General features: G+C 45.4%; 1 pseudogene; it reads left to right on the top strand.

Annotated features, from left to right (window-relative positions):
- The first annotated feature begins 7,352 nt into the window (after nt 1–7,352).
- On the top strand, nt 7,353–7,988 carry LOC123139108 (protein SOSEKI 5-like; annotated as a pseudogene).
- Nucleotides 7,989–15,585: the final 7,597 nt, after the last annotated feature.

The following is a 15,585-nucleotide window of genomic DNA, read 5'->3' as shown; positions in this document are numbered from 1 at the left end:
TTGCAATGACATTTATAGATTATAGTAGCTTGTGCCATGCTTGATTATCTATGAGTTATAATGGTTTACCTTGCGTGCCAACATGCTATTAGAATGATTATGATGTGGTATGATGGGATGGTATCCTCCTTTGAATGAATTGAGTGACTCGACTTGGCACATGTTCACGCATGTAGTTAAAACAAATCAACATAGCCTTCATGATATTTATGATCATGGTAGATTATATCCTACCCATGCTTGTACTCGGTGTAAATTAATTTTAATGCATGTTTATGACTGCTGTCACTCTCTCAGTTGGTCGCTTCCCAGTCTTTTGCTAGCCTTCACCTGTACTAAGCGGGAATACTGCTTGTGCATCCAAACTCCTTAAACCCCAAAGTTGTTCCATATGAGTCCACCATACCTTCCTGTATGCGGTACTTACCTGCCATTCCAAGTAAATTTGTATGTGCCAAACTCCAAACCTTCAAATGAAATTCTGTTTTGTATGCCCGAGCAGCTCATGTTTCAACTAGAGCTGCCTATATCTTCCATGCTAGGTGGGTTATTCTCAAGAGGAGTGGACTCCGCTCCTCATTCACGAGAAAGGGCCAGTAACCGGGATGCCCAGTCCCATGATCCAAAAAGATCAAAGAAAATCAAAATAATTAAACAAAACTCCCCTAGGGTTAGTTGGAGGCACTTGTTGTTTCGAGCAAGCCATGGATTGATGCTTGTTGGTGGTTGGGGGAGTATAAACCTTTACCATTCTGTTTGGAAACTGCCTATAATGCATGTAGTATGGAAGATACAGCCATCTCATAGTTGTTGCGTTGACAACAAAACTATGCCGCTCAAAATGTTATTCAATCTCTATTTTAAAATCGAGCTCTGGCACCTCTACAAATTCCTGCTTCCCTCTGCGAAGGGCCTATCTATTTACTTTTATGTTGAGTCATCACCCCTCTTATTAAAAAGCACCTGTTGGAGAACGCACTGTCATTTGCATTCATTACTATTGGTTTATATTGGGTACGAATTCACTGGATCTCTTTTACCATGAATTACAATGTTTAGTCAGTCCTTTATCTTAAAAGGTGCTCTGCATTTTTGTTTTGCGGTCTCAGAAAGGGCTAGCGAGATACCATTTTGTTATATCATGTTATGATTGTTTTGAGAAAGTGTTGTCATCTGAGTTTTATTATTATGGCTCGCTAGCTGATTATGCTATTGATATGAGTAACTGTAAGACCTGGGAGTTATTATAAGTATGGTTAGTTCATAATATTTGCTGAAACCTGAATGATGGCTTTGCATGTTTACAACAACAAGAGCCAACAGACTTTGTAAAAGTTTTACCTTATCACTTTCAGTTTATCAACTGAATTGCTTGAGGTCAAGCAAAGGTTTAAGCTTGGGGGAGTTGATACGTCTCCAGCGTATCTACTTTTCCAAACACTTTTGCCCTTGTTTTGGACTCTAACTTCCATGATTTGAATGAAACTAACCTGGACTGACGCTGTTTTCAGCAGAACTGCCATGATGTTGTTTTATGTGTAGAAAGCAAAAGTTCTCGGAATGTCCTGAAAATCCACGGAGGCACTTTTTGGAAAATATAAAAAATACTGGCGAAGGAATCAAGACCAGGGGCCCACACCCTGTCCACGAGGGTGGGGGGCGTGCCCTCCCCCCTGGGTGCGCTGCACTGTCTCGTGGGCCCCCTGAGGCTCCGCCGACCTCAACTCCAACTCCATATATTCCGTCTCGCGGAGAAAAAAATCAGAGAGAAAGTTTCATCGCATTTTACAATACGGAGCCGCCGCCAAGCCCTAATCTCTCTCAGGAGGGCTGATCTGGAGTCCGTTCAGGGCTCCGGAGAGGGGGATTCATCGCCGTCGTCATCATCAACCATCCTCCATCACCAATTTCATGATGCTCACGCCGTGCGTGAGTAATTCCATCGTAGGGTTGCTGGACGGTGATGGGTTGGATGAGATTTACCATGTAATCAAGTTAGTTTTGTCAGGGTTTGATCCCTAGTATCCACTATGTTCTGAGATTGATGTTGCTATGACTTTGCTATGCTTAATGCTTGTCACTAGGACCCGAGTGCCATGATTTCAGATCTGAACCTATTATGTTTTCATGAGTATATGTGTGTTCTTGATCCTATCTTGCAAGTCTATAATCACCTATTATGTGTTATGATCCGACAACCCCGAAGTGGCAATAATCGGGATACTTCTCGGTGATGACCGTAGTTTGAGGAGTTCATGTATTCACTATGTGCTAATGCTTTGTTCCGGTTCTCTATTAAAAGGAGGCCTTAATATCCCTTAGTTTCCGCTAGGACTCCGCTGCCACGGGAGGGTAGGACAAAAGATGTCATACAAGTTCTTTTCCATAAGCACGTATGACTATTTACGGAATACATGCCTACATTACATTGATGAACTGGAGCTAGTTCTGTGTCACCCTATGTTATAGCTATTACATGAGGAATCGCATCCGGCATAATTGTCCATCAATGATCCATTGCCTAAGAGCTTTTCACATATTGTTCTTCGCTTATTTACTTTTTCATTGCTACTGTTACAATCACTACAAAACCCAAAAATATTACTTTTGCTATCGTTACCTTTATTATCATACCACTTTGCTACTAAATACTTTGCTGCAGATACTAAGTTATCCAGGTGTGGTTGAATTGACAACTCAACTTCTAATACTCAAGAATATTCTTTGGCTCCCCTTTTGTCGAATCAATAAATTTGGGTTGAATATTTTACCCTCGAAAGCTGTTGCGATCCCCTACACTTATGGGTTATCAAGGACCCATTGGGGAAGCGGATGGCATGCCTAGCCCCTGCCACGTCGACGTCCCGGCCGCTCCCTCTGGGGCAGCACTCCAGCCGGCGGCCTTCTGCATCGAAGACCTTGAAGAGCATCAAGGAGGCGCCATCGTATTCAAAATGAATCACGAGGGCACCCCCTGTTCGGCAGACCCGGGCGATCTCGCCCCAGCCTCGGGTCATGAAGACCTTGCCCGGAGCGACGACTTCAACCTCCGCTCTGGTCGCCGGAGCACCGCAGTCGGTGTGCTGCAGCCAAAGCTTGAGGGCCCCCCTCGGCGGCATCTCGAAGGCGAAGAATGGAGGGAAGCAGATCCAGGAGATTGGAGGCATCGCGGCGTGGAGCATGAGCTCGTGAGAGGAGTCCACGGCGTGGACTCCAGGAGTGACGGCACGCACCGCCACGGTTCGTCAACCTCGCCGGCGGCGCGGGCGACGTTGCTCGTCGTCCCTTTCTCCAGGGCCCTCAGCCCGGGCGTACAGTGGTAGCGGGAACCTAGGTGGTGGCCGCTCGCACCAAGGCCTCATCATCTCCGGCCTTGCAACCTCGTCGCGACGGCACAGGACCAGCCGTTTCTTCGGCGGGAGCGGGTCAGGCCCCTCCCGGGGAGCCTTTCCCTTCTCAGCGGCTGAGAACCTGCGGATAGGTGCCATTGGCGTCGAGAATGGAGGTCGAGCATGGGAGAAGGAGCAGGCGGAGTAAGAAGAGATGGACAACAGGGGCTCTCGCCTCTCCGTACATATAGTCTCAGGGAGGCCAACCGTCGGCCTCCACGATCGCAGGTAATGATGACTCTTTTTGCATGCACCAAGGACTCGGTCAAATCGGGCAGTTGCCGAGGCATCATGGGGAAGCGAAGACGCCCACGTCCAATCAGTCGCCACACGTCGACCAAGACCGAAGGCTGTTGGGGCCCGCGGCGCTCCGCACTTGCCCTCTGGCTTTGCCGCTAAGCCAAGTTCGAGCGTGCCTTGGGCCCGAGGGCTACGATCGGCATTCTGGGGATGGGGGTCCCCAGACTTGCCTGCTTGCGGCCTGCAGCGTGGCTCACGAGCGGCCCAGTATGGTCCCTCTTCATCAACCCAAGTTCAAGACCCTCGCGAGGGGCCAAGCCTTGCGGGGCAGACGACGCAAGGCCTCCTCAGGGGCGGCCTCACCAGGCAAGCTCGTGAGGAGGCGAAGAGATCAAGGCAAGGGGTACCTCGCGAGGTGCTCATGACGCAAGCGATGATGATCAAGACCAGGTGGGCGCCAGGCGGGAGTAAGCGCAGGCGCGGAGTACCGAGGCATCAAGCAAAGGTTTCCATATCAGTGCAACAAGATCAAGACCAGTAGAGCGACAGGACGAAGGTCACCGTGGAGCCCAAGACGGCGTCATCGCCAGTGCCTTTAGCAGTCGAAGACCACCTTTAGTCAGGATAGCTTGTACTAGCTGTCCCCTTTCAAAATGGCCGTTGTTGGCTCCCTTCCCGCTCAATATTTGGGAAGAGGACCAGGGCCTCTATAAATAGGGCTAGCCACCACAGTAGCAGAGAGATCGAATCCTTCCTAAGTAGAGCAGCACTACAAGAACACCTCTCCTCGCGAGGCTGTTCTTCCTCTATACTGTTCATCATCAGCCCAAGAGGCAATCCACCACACCACACACTGGATTAGGGTATTACACCACAACGGTGGCCCGAACCAGTATAAACCTTGCGTCCCTTGTGTTGTTCATCGTGCTAGCTTAGAATCACTGCAAGGTTTTGGGCGTGTTTCGGTAGGGAGAAGATCTTCATGCGCACCCCAGAGTTCGAACATTAAGGGTTTTGCCAGAACCCAATATCCGACACCTATCGCTCCGCCAAAAAGATTCACTCAGAGGGCCGTCGGGACAAATGTCCTTTCAGCCCCCAATCCGTGAATCACTTGCGGGTACTCTACGAGCCAACCCGACTTTAGTCACCATCTGTATAGTATGTATGTATAGTATAGTATATACCCGTGATCACCTCCCGAGTGATCACGGCCCGATAGTATAGCATGGCAGACAGACAAGAATGTAGGGCCACTGATGATAAACTAGCATCCTATACTAAGCATTTAGGATTGCAGGTAAGGTATCAACAATTTTAGCAACAATGACAGGCTATGCAACAGAATAGGATTAGTCGGAAGTAGTAAAATGCTACACTACTCTAATGCAAACAGTAGAGGGAAGGAATAGGCGATATCGGGTGATCAAGGAGGGAGGGCTTGCCTGGTTGCTCTGGCAAAAAGGAGGGGTCGTCAACACCGTAGTCGACCGGGGCAGCAGCAGCGTCAGCCTCGGTGTCTAACGAGAGAAGAGGGGGAAGAAACAATAAATATAATGCAAACATATTCATGACGATGCATGACATGACAATGAGTAGTGCTAGGTGTGTCCTAACGCGGTAGTAGGCGATACTGGCGAAGGGGGAAAATTCGGGAAAGTATTCCCGGTGTTTGACGTTTTCAGACAGATGAACCAAAGGTGAAATGTTGCAGGTTCGCTACGCTAGGGACGTGTGGCTGACAAACGGATAGCGCATTTAGATTTGTCTGGTCGTTCTGAGCAACTTTCATGTACAAAGTATTTTTCATAGGAGTTACGGTTTATTTTATATTAATTTTCAAAGTTTTATAAGATTTTTTTGAAATTACTGGAATTATTTTAATTCAAAAATATATTAATTATTAAATGCATAGGTACACAAAAGTGTACCCAGCCTTATGCACATGTGGCTGACAGGTGGGGCCAGAGGGCTGAATCAGCAGTCAACTGTTGACTAGTTGACTAGTCAACAGGGTCAACGGGAACCTATCATAGACTAGGACTAGCCCAGTTAGCATTTTGACTTGGTCAAACAGGACAGGGGCCCACCTGTCATAGGGCCAACTAGCTAACAGAGGTTACTTTAAACTTTGTTAGTGGTGGGGCTCAGGGGTTAGTAGCACATTAGTGGGGGTGGTTAAGTGTAAATGGTAAGGGGTTATCCCCTCTAATTAAACAAAAACAAAGGCCCGGCCAGCACCTAGCAGGAAACATGGCCGGGCCGGCGATGTGCGCAGGGCAGGGCTCACCGGAGGTAGCGGCGGATGTGGCCGGCACGGCAGGGCACCGGCAACCAGGGAAGGCGCACGCTAACGGCGAGCAGCGGGGAGGCGCGTGCTCGAGGCGAGGCACGATGGGGCGGCGGCGGCAATAGCAGGAAGCAGCAGGCGGGAGCAGGGGCGGCCGATGCGGGCGGGTGAAGGTGCAAGGAGGGGCGGTCGGGCGGAGCCGGCGTTGGTCAGCACGTGGGACAGCGGGCGCCAGGCGCGCCAGGACGATTGTAGGCGATGGCGGGCACGCGGGAACACGAGTAGGCGCACGGGCTCGCGGTGAGCGTGGCCTCCGGCGAGTGGCTGCGGGGCGCGGCTCTCACAGGGCGACGACATGAGGGGAAAGCAGGGGGAAGCAACGGCAAGCGGGGCGAGGCGGACAGGGGCAGCGGCAGCGGGCATGCGCGCGGTGGCGCTAGAGGGCGCGGGGCGTGGCCCTGAGGAAGCGAGGCGCAGCAGGGAACACGGTTGTGGCCGGGACCAGCGGCAGCAACGACAAGCATCGGTGGCCATAACGCGCGCGAGCGATGGGGAGCTACGGCACAAATTCGATGGGAAAAAACAAAGGGGAGATCAAGGCGAGCTCACAGCGGTGTCATGGTGGACTCAAGGGAGTCGGAGGCGGTCGGGGGTTGCGGATCGAGGTTGCGGTCGTTGCGGGCATCGGAGAAGAGAGTGCACGTGGGCGATGGTGACGGGGCTTCCCGAACCAATCTAGAGGTGAAGGAGACGGATCAGGGGATGGCGATGCTCCCGGACATCCTCCCGATCACCGAGGAGGCCAGTGGCTGTGACGAGGACGACCACCATGGCGAGCAACACGGGCAGGAGGGAATATTTGAGAGGGAGAGAGCAAGCGAGGAGGAGGGGGATTGGGGATTAGGGTGCGCTCGGGGTGGATCTTATCCATCGAGGGGGGCGCGGGATGGTCGACGCGTGCGGTAGCCGCGCCATGGATGACGTATAGGCGTCTACCACACTCCTGTGAGCAGTAGGAAGGAGAGAATAGGGAGGTTTGTTGGGCTGGGCCGGCTCCTGTAGCGAGCAGGCCTAAGTGCACAGTGCACTTAGGCCTTTTCTCTTTTTCTTTTAGAGGAAAGTATCAGTTTCCCCCCAAAGTCCTCTCTAATAGATCAATTTCCCCCTCAACTCTAATACCAGATCAATCATGCCCTCAAATCTCTAAGACATGTTCAATTCCCCCCTAAAGTGGTTTTGGACTTGATTTTGAGTGGTTTAGACCGAGACCGCGTACCCGCTCTGCTCACCTCTGTTCCATCTCGCTTTAGGTCCTGCCAGTCAGCGGCGTTGAGTACGCGCTCCAGGGCTCTGCCTCCTCCCCGCGCGACGCCTCCACAGAGTCATCCTTGTCGTCCTCCACCCCTACCTGCTAGGCCGTGAACAAGAAGAAGATGCCCACAACGTCCATTAGCAGGGGCTACGGCCGATGCAAGAACTGGAGCTCCTTCGACATCAGCGAGTACCATGTGGCCGCCGCGCAGTGGTGTCGGGGCGAACGCGGCTACGCGGACCGGTGAGAGACACCGCCGGTACCGGGGCCCAGATCCGTCTCCGCCACAAGAGCCTACGACAGAGCTCAAAGCCGACGAGATCTCACTGCCGCCATCGTCCAGCAGCCCCGACGCGCTAGAGATGCTCATCAAGAATGACACATGCATGGCTGCCGCTTCGAACACCGTCGCCGCTCGCCGGGAAGAAGAGAATGTGGGCCTGGTGCAGCAGGGCGTGATCGCGGGCGGCCGAAGTAGCGCGCCGGCAGTGCTGATGCAGCTCATCTCCTGCGGTGGCCAAGCGGGACACCTGTCAGAGCGGTGCGAGGCACACAGAGCGGTTCCCGCATGGGGCAGTCGGACTTGAGCAGCAGCATGGCATTAGATGGCTTCTCGGGAAGCACCGGCGTCCGTGTAGGCATGGAGTGGGAGTACTTCTGTGGCAGCCTACTCAAGACCTAGAAAACGGCGAGCGGCGAGCATGCCGGCCACGGAGGCGAGCTGGCGGCACTGAAGAAGCGAAGTGCACGGCCATAACCGAGAGAAGTGCACGGTCTAGGTCAAAACCACTCAGAATCAAGTCCAAAACCACTTTAGGGGGGAATTGATCCGGTTTTAGAGATTTGAGGGGCTGATTGATCCGGTATTAGAGTTGAGGGGGAAATTGATCCATCAAAGAGGATTTCGGGGGGGGGGGGACGATACTTTCCTCTTTCTTTTATACTCTTTTCCGTTTTCCCTTTTATGCTGTTGTTTTGCATTTAGTTAGGCAACCAAATGACTTTTGTACAATATGGAAATTGCCCACGTATCTCCACTTCAATTATCGGCACTGCCACAAAAAGTTGGAGAGAAATTTGAATTCATTTGAATTTTGCATAAATGAAATTGGATTAATGGGGCTGTTTTGGTCACTGTTGTAATTGTTTTAGGGCCATTAAACATTTTATTAAATGATGGATGATGTTTGTTAATTAGTTAGTGAATATTTGTAATCTTTTGAACATTTTTAATTCAGTGTTTTAAGAAACTATAATTTGACTTGTTATTTGAATTTGCATTCGATTTAAGTTTGAAACAAGTGAGATTTAGCAAAATTTTAATTATGATGACCTAGCATCATTGAAAGGGGTTTACTGTAGCTTAAATATCGGGGTGTCACAAATCTAAGTGAAGAACATGAGCATAAAAATATTCTTCTGTCAAAATAATCTAAGTGAAGCAAGAGAGAATTTCTTAAAAAATTACTAACTCACAAATAAATCTAAGTGAAGCATGAGAGCACTTCTTCAAAAAATACTAAAGCATACCATGATCAAAAAGATATAAGTGAAGCACTAGAGAAATTCCATAGCTCAAAAGATTTAAGTGAAGTGTGGAGAGAAATTCTAACAAATCATATTGTAATTTTGGCTCTCTCAAATAGGTGTGTCCAGCAAGGATAGATGACACAAAATAAAAGGCTAAACAAACAAAGAATCATATCATACAAGACGCTCCAAGCAAAACTCATGATACGCAACGAATAAAAATATAGCTCCAAGTAAAATACCAATGGTTGTTAAAAGAAAGAGGGGATGCCATTCGGGAGTCCCCCAAGCTTAGTTGCTAGCTTCTCTTTTAGATAATTGCTTGGGATGCCATGGGCATCCCCAAGCTTATACTCTTCTTACTCCTTATCACTACTAGAGAAAACCTTATACACAACATCTTAGTAGTAGCCCTGGACAAAACAGGGGGCTACTGCTACTTAGTAGTAGCATGTTTAAATAAACCATGCTACTGCTACTACTTTAGCAGTAGCGCGTTCTGCTAAAGCGCGCTGCTGCTATGTTTGTGCTGGGCGCAGATGGCTAGCCCCAGTTAGCAGAAGCGTGTATGCCTGACCAGCGCTACTGCTACGTCCCGTAGCAGTAGCGCGTATCTCTGAAATGCGCTACTACTTACTTACCTTATCCTGGAGCGGTTCACGCTCTCACTCCCTCTCCCTCTCACTCGCTCTCGCCCGCAACGAACCCGTCGTCCGCCGTCGCCGCGCTGCTCCTCGCCGAGGTACTTCCTCCTCCCCGCCCTCCTCCCCCTCCTCCTCCGGTCGCCCTCCTCCCACCGCCCCTCCCTCCTCCTCCTCCGGCCGCCCCCTCCCTCCTCCTCCTCCTCCGGCCCCCTCCCCCTCCACCCCGCCCCCTCCCTCCTCCTTCTCCGGCCACACCCTCCCTCCTCCTCCCCGGCCGCGCCCTCCCCCTCCACCCCCCGCCCCCTCCCTCCTCCTCCTCCGGCCGCCCCCTCCCTCCTCCTCCGGCCGCCCTCCCCCTCCACCCCCGCCCCCTCCCTCCTACTCCTCCGGCCACCCTCCCCCACCTCCCCCGCCCCTCCCTCCTCCGATCCCATCGGCCTCCTCCCCTCCTCCTCTCTCCTTCCTCCTCCCTCCATCTATTTTTTCTGTTTTTCACTGTAGTTTTTTTACTATTGTATAATGTAGTTTTTTACTGTTTTTAGTAAGTGTTTAAAATAATTAGTAAGTAAATTAATAAACTAGTTGAACTAGTTTAGTTTTAGTAAGAACTAGTTCAATTAATAGAACTAATGTAATTTTAGTAAGAAAATTAATATAACTAGTTGAACTAGTTTATTTTTTAGAAAGAACTAGTTTCTTTCTATTTATAGTAAGTTTATTTTTAGTAAGAACTAGTTGAATTAATAGAACTACTTGAACATGTCACATGTGTTGTTATTTTTTTAGTTTAAGCAATTATTCCCGCATCGACGTTGACGATGCCTATCCCGCATCCTCGCTGTTGATACCCATCGTTCGCTAGGGTTTTAGTTGTATTAGTGATGTTATATGTATGATACTATTCATGATGTATTAGAGATAACCTATAGGGTTTTTGTTTTCGCAGAAATCAAGGAGCCCCTCCATCATCCCCGCCATCATCCCCGCCATCGTCCCCTCCGACCTCGAGGTGAGACCAGCCAAATCTCCATGTCAATATGAGTCCTATAAGATATGATGTAGATAAAAACATGTATATCTTGTGTTGCTCAAATAGGATATGTGGTTGCCACAGTGGCCGGTCATGTTTGCAGGTTACACCTCCGAGTGGCCTATGTTTTTCCGGAGTGTTGATTAATTTCGGTTTCGGCAAATTTTAGGCACTCGATATGTCCTATTTTACCAAAGGTCATGCCGGAATTTTCCGTGAATTTTGGCATGACTTGTGCTAGAATATGTAGGAAATAGTGAGTGGCCTGGATTTTCTAGAAAGATAATTAAATGATATTTAGGGTTGAATTTAAGACTGTCGAGGCCAAGAATCCCGACTGTTGTTGTGGGGGTCGTTTCTCTTTCTTCTCCGGGTGCTAGACCTTTGTTATGCACTATGGGAAGGAGGAGTAACGACCATCACCGACGGTCGCAAATGTCAGAGAGGAATCAGTGAGGGAGAGTATCCACCATATATGGGAGGATGAAGAATCCCGACTGTTGTCGTGGGGATAGCTTCTCCTTCGTTCCCATGTGCTAGACAATTTGGTGCAATGCACTCGGGATTGAAAGGAGGAGCTACCATCACCAAAGGTCGAATATATACACCACGTGAGCTGAGGGTTTTCAAGAAAAGACTCGACAGACCGATAGTCAACGCGTGATGAATAATAATGATCTAATTTAGTTTTTGCAGTACATATATTTAATTGTACAAGTTTAATCTTTGATTTATGAACATAGGAAATGTTGCCGGACGAAGAAGGTCCCGAAGAGTGCTCCTGGTGCGGCGACAACCGGGGTTTCTGCGACAGGCCTCACCTGGACGAAGGTCGGCGCTTCAGCATTAAGCTCGAGGAGGCCTTCGATTGTGAAATGGTACGCTACGATGCAATGTGTTTTTTTCGTAATTAAGCTCGAGTTCTACTACTTCAACGTGTAATTTTCGTCTTTTACAATTCGACTAGCTTATCCCATGCCCTGCAAGACGCTATGTCTTGGAGAGGATGGGTTTTAAAGATGATGAGAGGAATGAAACAAAGAAAATTAACCTAAGGACCCATCATGGTATGTATTTTGAGGTAAATCTATACAATTCTAAGAGCGTATCCCATTTTGGTTGCCCGGGTTGGGAAGCACTTTGCAAGATGTATGATTTTCAAGAGGGTATGTTTGTCACCATGGATCTTGGTGATCCTGACATCGACCAAGACAATTTGGACATTTGGGTCCTTGTTGATACGCTTCCGGTTCTACCTCTATGTGAGTTCCTCAAACATAGTTATTAAGTAATTTATATTTTTTATTTCAAAATAGTTGACAGCTTATTTCCATTGAAAGCTTATTTTCATTCTTCAAAGAATGTGCAAAAGATGGTAGACAAAACCAACTACACCGATGGCTCTGAGTTAACTTATCAGGAGAAAAATCATCCGATCGCATATTGTACTGAAATTGGGAATTACAATGCCTTTGATCGAACTCCTCCAAATTATGGTCAATACGTGCCACTAGTGCACGTGTTAAACCACGATAACTTCCATGGAGATATCCTGGTAAGATTTTTTTACTATTACGACATCCGTGCATCTTTTGAATACTTCTAAAACTGAACTACATTGCTAACTACTAAGTTATTACTATGTTTTTCAAAAGAAAATCCCAATGGATTGTGTGCCTCATTTGATGTATTAGAAGGTTGCCTTGATGTTTTGAACATACAGCCAGGTCGTCCTACGAATCTCACCTGTCCATACCAGATTTCTAAAACCGGTGAACACATGATAATCAAAGAATGAAAAAAATGTATGGCCAGTCGTAAGGAGGTTCTTGGAAGCAACATTGTGCGAAAGGCAAGAATTGGAGACAGGATAATCTCCATTCTGCATAATGGAGAGTCAGGGGCTATCTTGTTTTATGCTATTTTACCTAAGATAATATAGTTGGTCCTAAGAGAATGTAGTAGGTCCTATGAGGTACAATATGTTTATGAGAGTTGATGATGATGAGTAGTTGTGATTACGTCTAGTGACCAACTTGTACGTGATGTCTAATTGATAAAAACAATGATCATGAGGAGGTGTTATATGACAATGATGTATTATGATGATAAGTTGTTAATGATATGATGATGATGATGATATTTATTATATCATTGGGTGAAAGAACCGCGGATTAGTTTTAGGTGGATGTCCATCCACTTGAAACTAGTCCACGGTTCTTTTTCCTAGTGATGTAATAACTCATTATGATGTAAAATCATTCTCTAAATTGTTGCGGTATGAAAACTTGTATAAAGGTGTATGAATACAACATGAAATAAAAAAGAAATATGGAATAATAGTAGTAGCGCGTGCTAGGAGACGCGCTACTACTATTTACCAGTAGCGCTCATAGTAGAAAGCGCTGCTACTAAGTCAATATAGCAGTAGCGTGGTCCAACCCACGCTACTGTTAACCTTTAGCTGTAGCACCTTACTAGTAGCGCGGTTCCCCACGCTACTGATAGGCTTTAAACACGCGCTACTGCTAGGGTTTTCCCTAGTAGTGTATTCCTTCATCCATCGTGATCCCACTCAAAACTTGAAAAATTCAATCACACAAAACTCAGCAAAACCTTCGTGAGATCCGTTAGTATAACATAGCAAGTCACTACTAAGTACTGTTGCAAACCCATTCATTTTTTTCATTATATCTTATGTATTCCAACTTTACTATAGCTTATACACTCCAATACAAATCATAGACTCATTGAAATAAGCACACAACGCAAAGGAAACAGAATTTGTCAAAAATAGAATAGTCTGTAGCAATCTAAAAACTTTGAATACTTCTGTAACTCCAAAAATTCTGAAAACTTAGGATGATGTAGGAAATTTGTATATCAATCGTTTGTAAAAACTTCAGAAGTTTTCATCAATTCTGTGATTTTTGAAATTTGTTTATGTTTTCCAACAAGATCAAATCAACTATCACCCAACATGATCCCAAAGGCTTTACTTGGCACAAACACTAATTAAAACATAAAAACACAACCATAATAGTAGCATAATTGTGTAAACACTCAAGAACAAAGAAAAAGACAAAAATAAATTTTATTCATTAGGTTGCCTCCAAACAAGCGCTATCGTTTTATGCCCCTAGCTAGGCATAATGCAAAGATTCAAGTATTGTCATCTTTATTTCTAGATCCATAAGATTCCCTCATGATTGATTCATATGGTGGCTTAATTCTTGCTCTAGGGAAATGTTCCATACCCTTCCTTAGTGGAAATTCAAATTAAATTTTGCCTTCTTTCATATCAATCACGACACCAATAGTATGTAAAAATGGTCTACCAAGTATAATTGGACAAGACAAATTGCAATCAATATCAAGAACAATAAAATCTATGGGCACATAATTCCTATTTGCAAGAATAAGAACTTCATTAGTTCTTCCCAAAGCCTTTTTAATAGTAGAATCCTCCAAGTGCAAACTTAAAGAACATTCTTCAATATCGGTAAGACCAAGCACATCACATAAAGATTTCAGAATTGTATAAACACTAGCACCCAAGTCACATAAAGCAAAACACTCATAATTTTTCATCTTGACTTTAATGGTGGGTTTCATCATGTAATTTTCTAGGAATTAAAATCTCTAATTCCAACTTTTTTTCCAAGGCTTTCATCGTAGCATCAACAATATGTTTAGTAAAAGCTTTATTTTGTTCATAAGCATGGGGTGAATTTATGATGGATTGCAACAAAGAAATACAATCAATCGAGCAAATATCGTAATTAAAGTCTTTGTAATCCAAAATAGTGGGCACATCACTAGTTAAAGTTTTGACCTCTCCAAAACCATTTTATCAATTTTCTCAACAAGATTTTCACCCTCCAAATTATCGGGACGCCTTCTAGCTAAAGTTGACTCTTCTTCAGTCCCTTTATCATTAATTTAAATTTTACTAAACAAGGATTCAATAGAACAAACACCAATCATTTTAAGTTCTTCATCATTTTTATGAAAGCAATCACTAGAAAACGCCTTTTCTAAAAATTCTCTTTTAGCTCTAAGCATAGCGGTTCTTTTCTTACTTTCATCCATAGAAACATATAAAGCTTTAATTGATTCCTCAATCTTGGGCACAAAAATTTTCATCTTGAGATTTTCTACATCATGAGAAATTCTATCAATGCTTCTAGACATATCATCAATCTTACTCAACTTTTCCTCTATTGTAGTATTAAAATTCTTTTGAGAATTGATAAATTCTTTAATATTATTCTCAAGACCAACGGTGTTCCTGTTATTATTATAAGAAGTATTTCCATAGGAATTATGATAATTATTAGAGGAATTTCCTAGAAAAGGTCTAGGATTAAAATTACCTCTATAAGCATATTGTTATTAAAATTGTTTCACGAAACAAAATTCACATCTATCGCATCACTATTTTACTCAATCAAAGTAGACAAAGGCACATCACTAAGATCAATCGGAGTGTTTTTATTAAAAACCAACTTCATAAGGGCATCAAATTTTTCACTCAAAGAATTTATTTCTTCTACCGAATTAACTTTTTTACTAGTAGGAGCTCTTTCGGTATGCCATTGTGAATATTTTTCCATAATATTATCAAGAAGTTTAGTAGCTTCACCCAAAGTAATTTCCATAAAAGTACCATCCACGGCGGAATCTAAAAGATTTCTAGAAACAAAATTCAATCCGACATAAAAAATTTGTATGATCATCCAAAGATTTAAACCATGAGTAGGACAGTTTCTTAGAATCAATTTCATTCTTTCCCAAGATTGCGCAACATGTTCATGCTCAAGTTGATTAAAATTCATGATTTGTGTCCTAAGGGAAATAATTCTCGTGGGCGGAAAATACTTAGTAATAAAAGCATCTTTGCACTTATCCAAGAATCGATACTATTGCAAGGAAAAGAAGAAAACCAAAGTTTTGCACAATCTCGCAAAGAAAACGGGAATAATTTCAACTTCACAATATCATTGTCCACATCTTTTTTCTTTTGCATATCGCATAATTCCACGTATTTGTTGAGATGGGATGCGGCATCCTCACTAGGAGTACCGGAAAATTGATCTTTCATAACACGATTCAACAAAGCGGCACTAATATCACAAGACTCTGCAATA

The sequence above is a fragment of the Triticum aestivum genome, chromosome 6B (assembly GCF_018294505.1).
Source record: "Triticum aestivum cultivar Chinese Spring chromosome 6B, IWGSC CS RefSeq v2.1, whole genome shotgun sequence".
In the NCBI taxonomy this organism is placed as follows: Eukaryota; Viridiplantae; Streptophyta; class Magnoliopsida; order Poales; family Poaceae; genus Triticum; species Triticum aestivum.
This window is presented reverse-complemented; position numbering and strand designations above follow the sequence as displayed.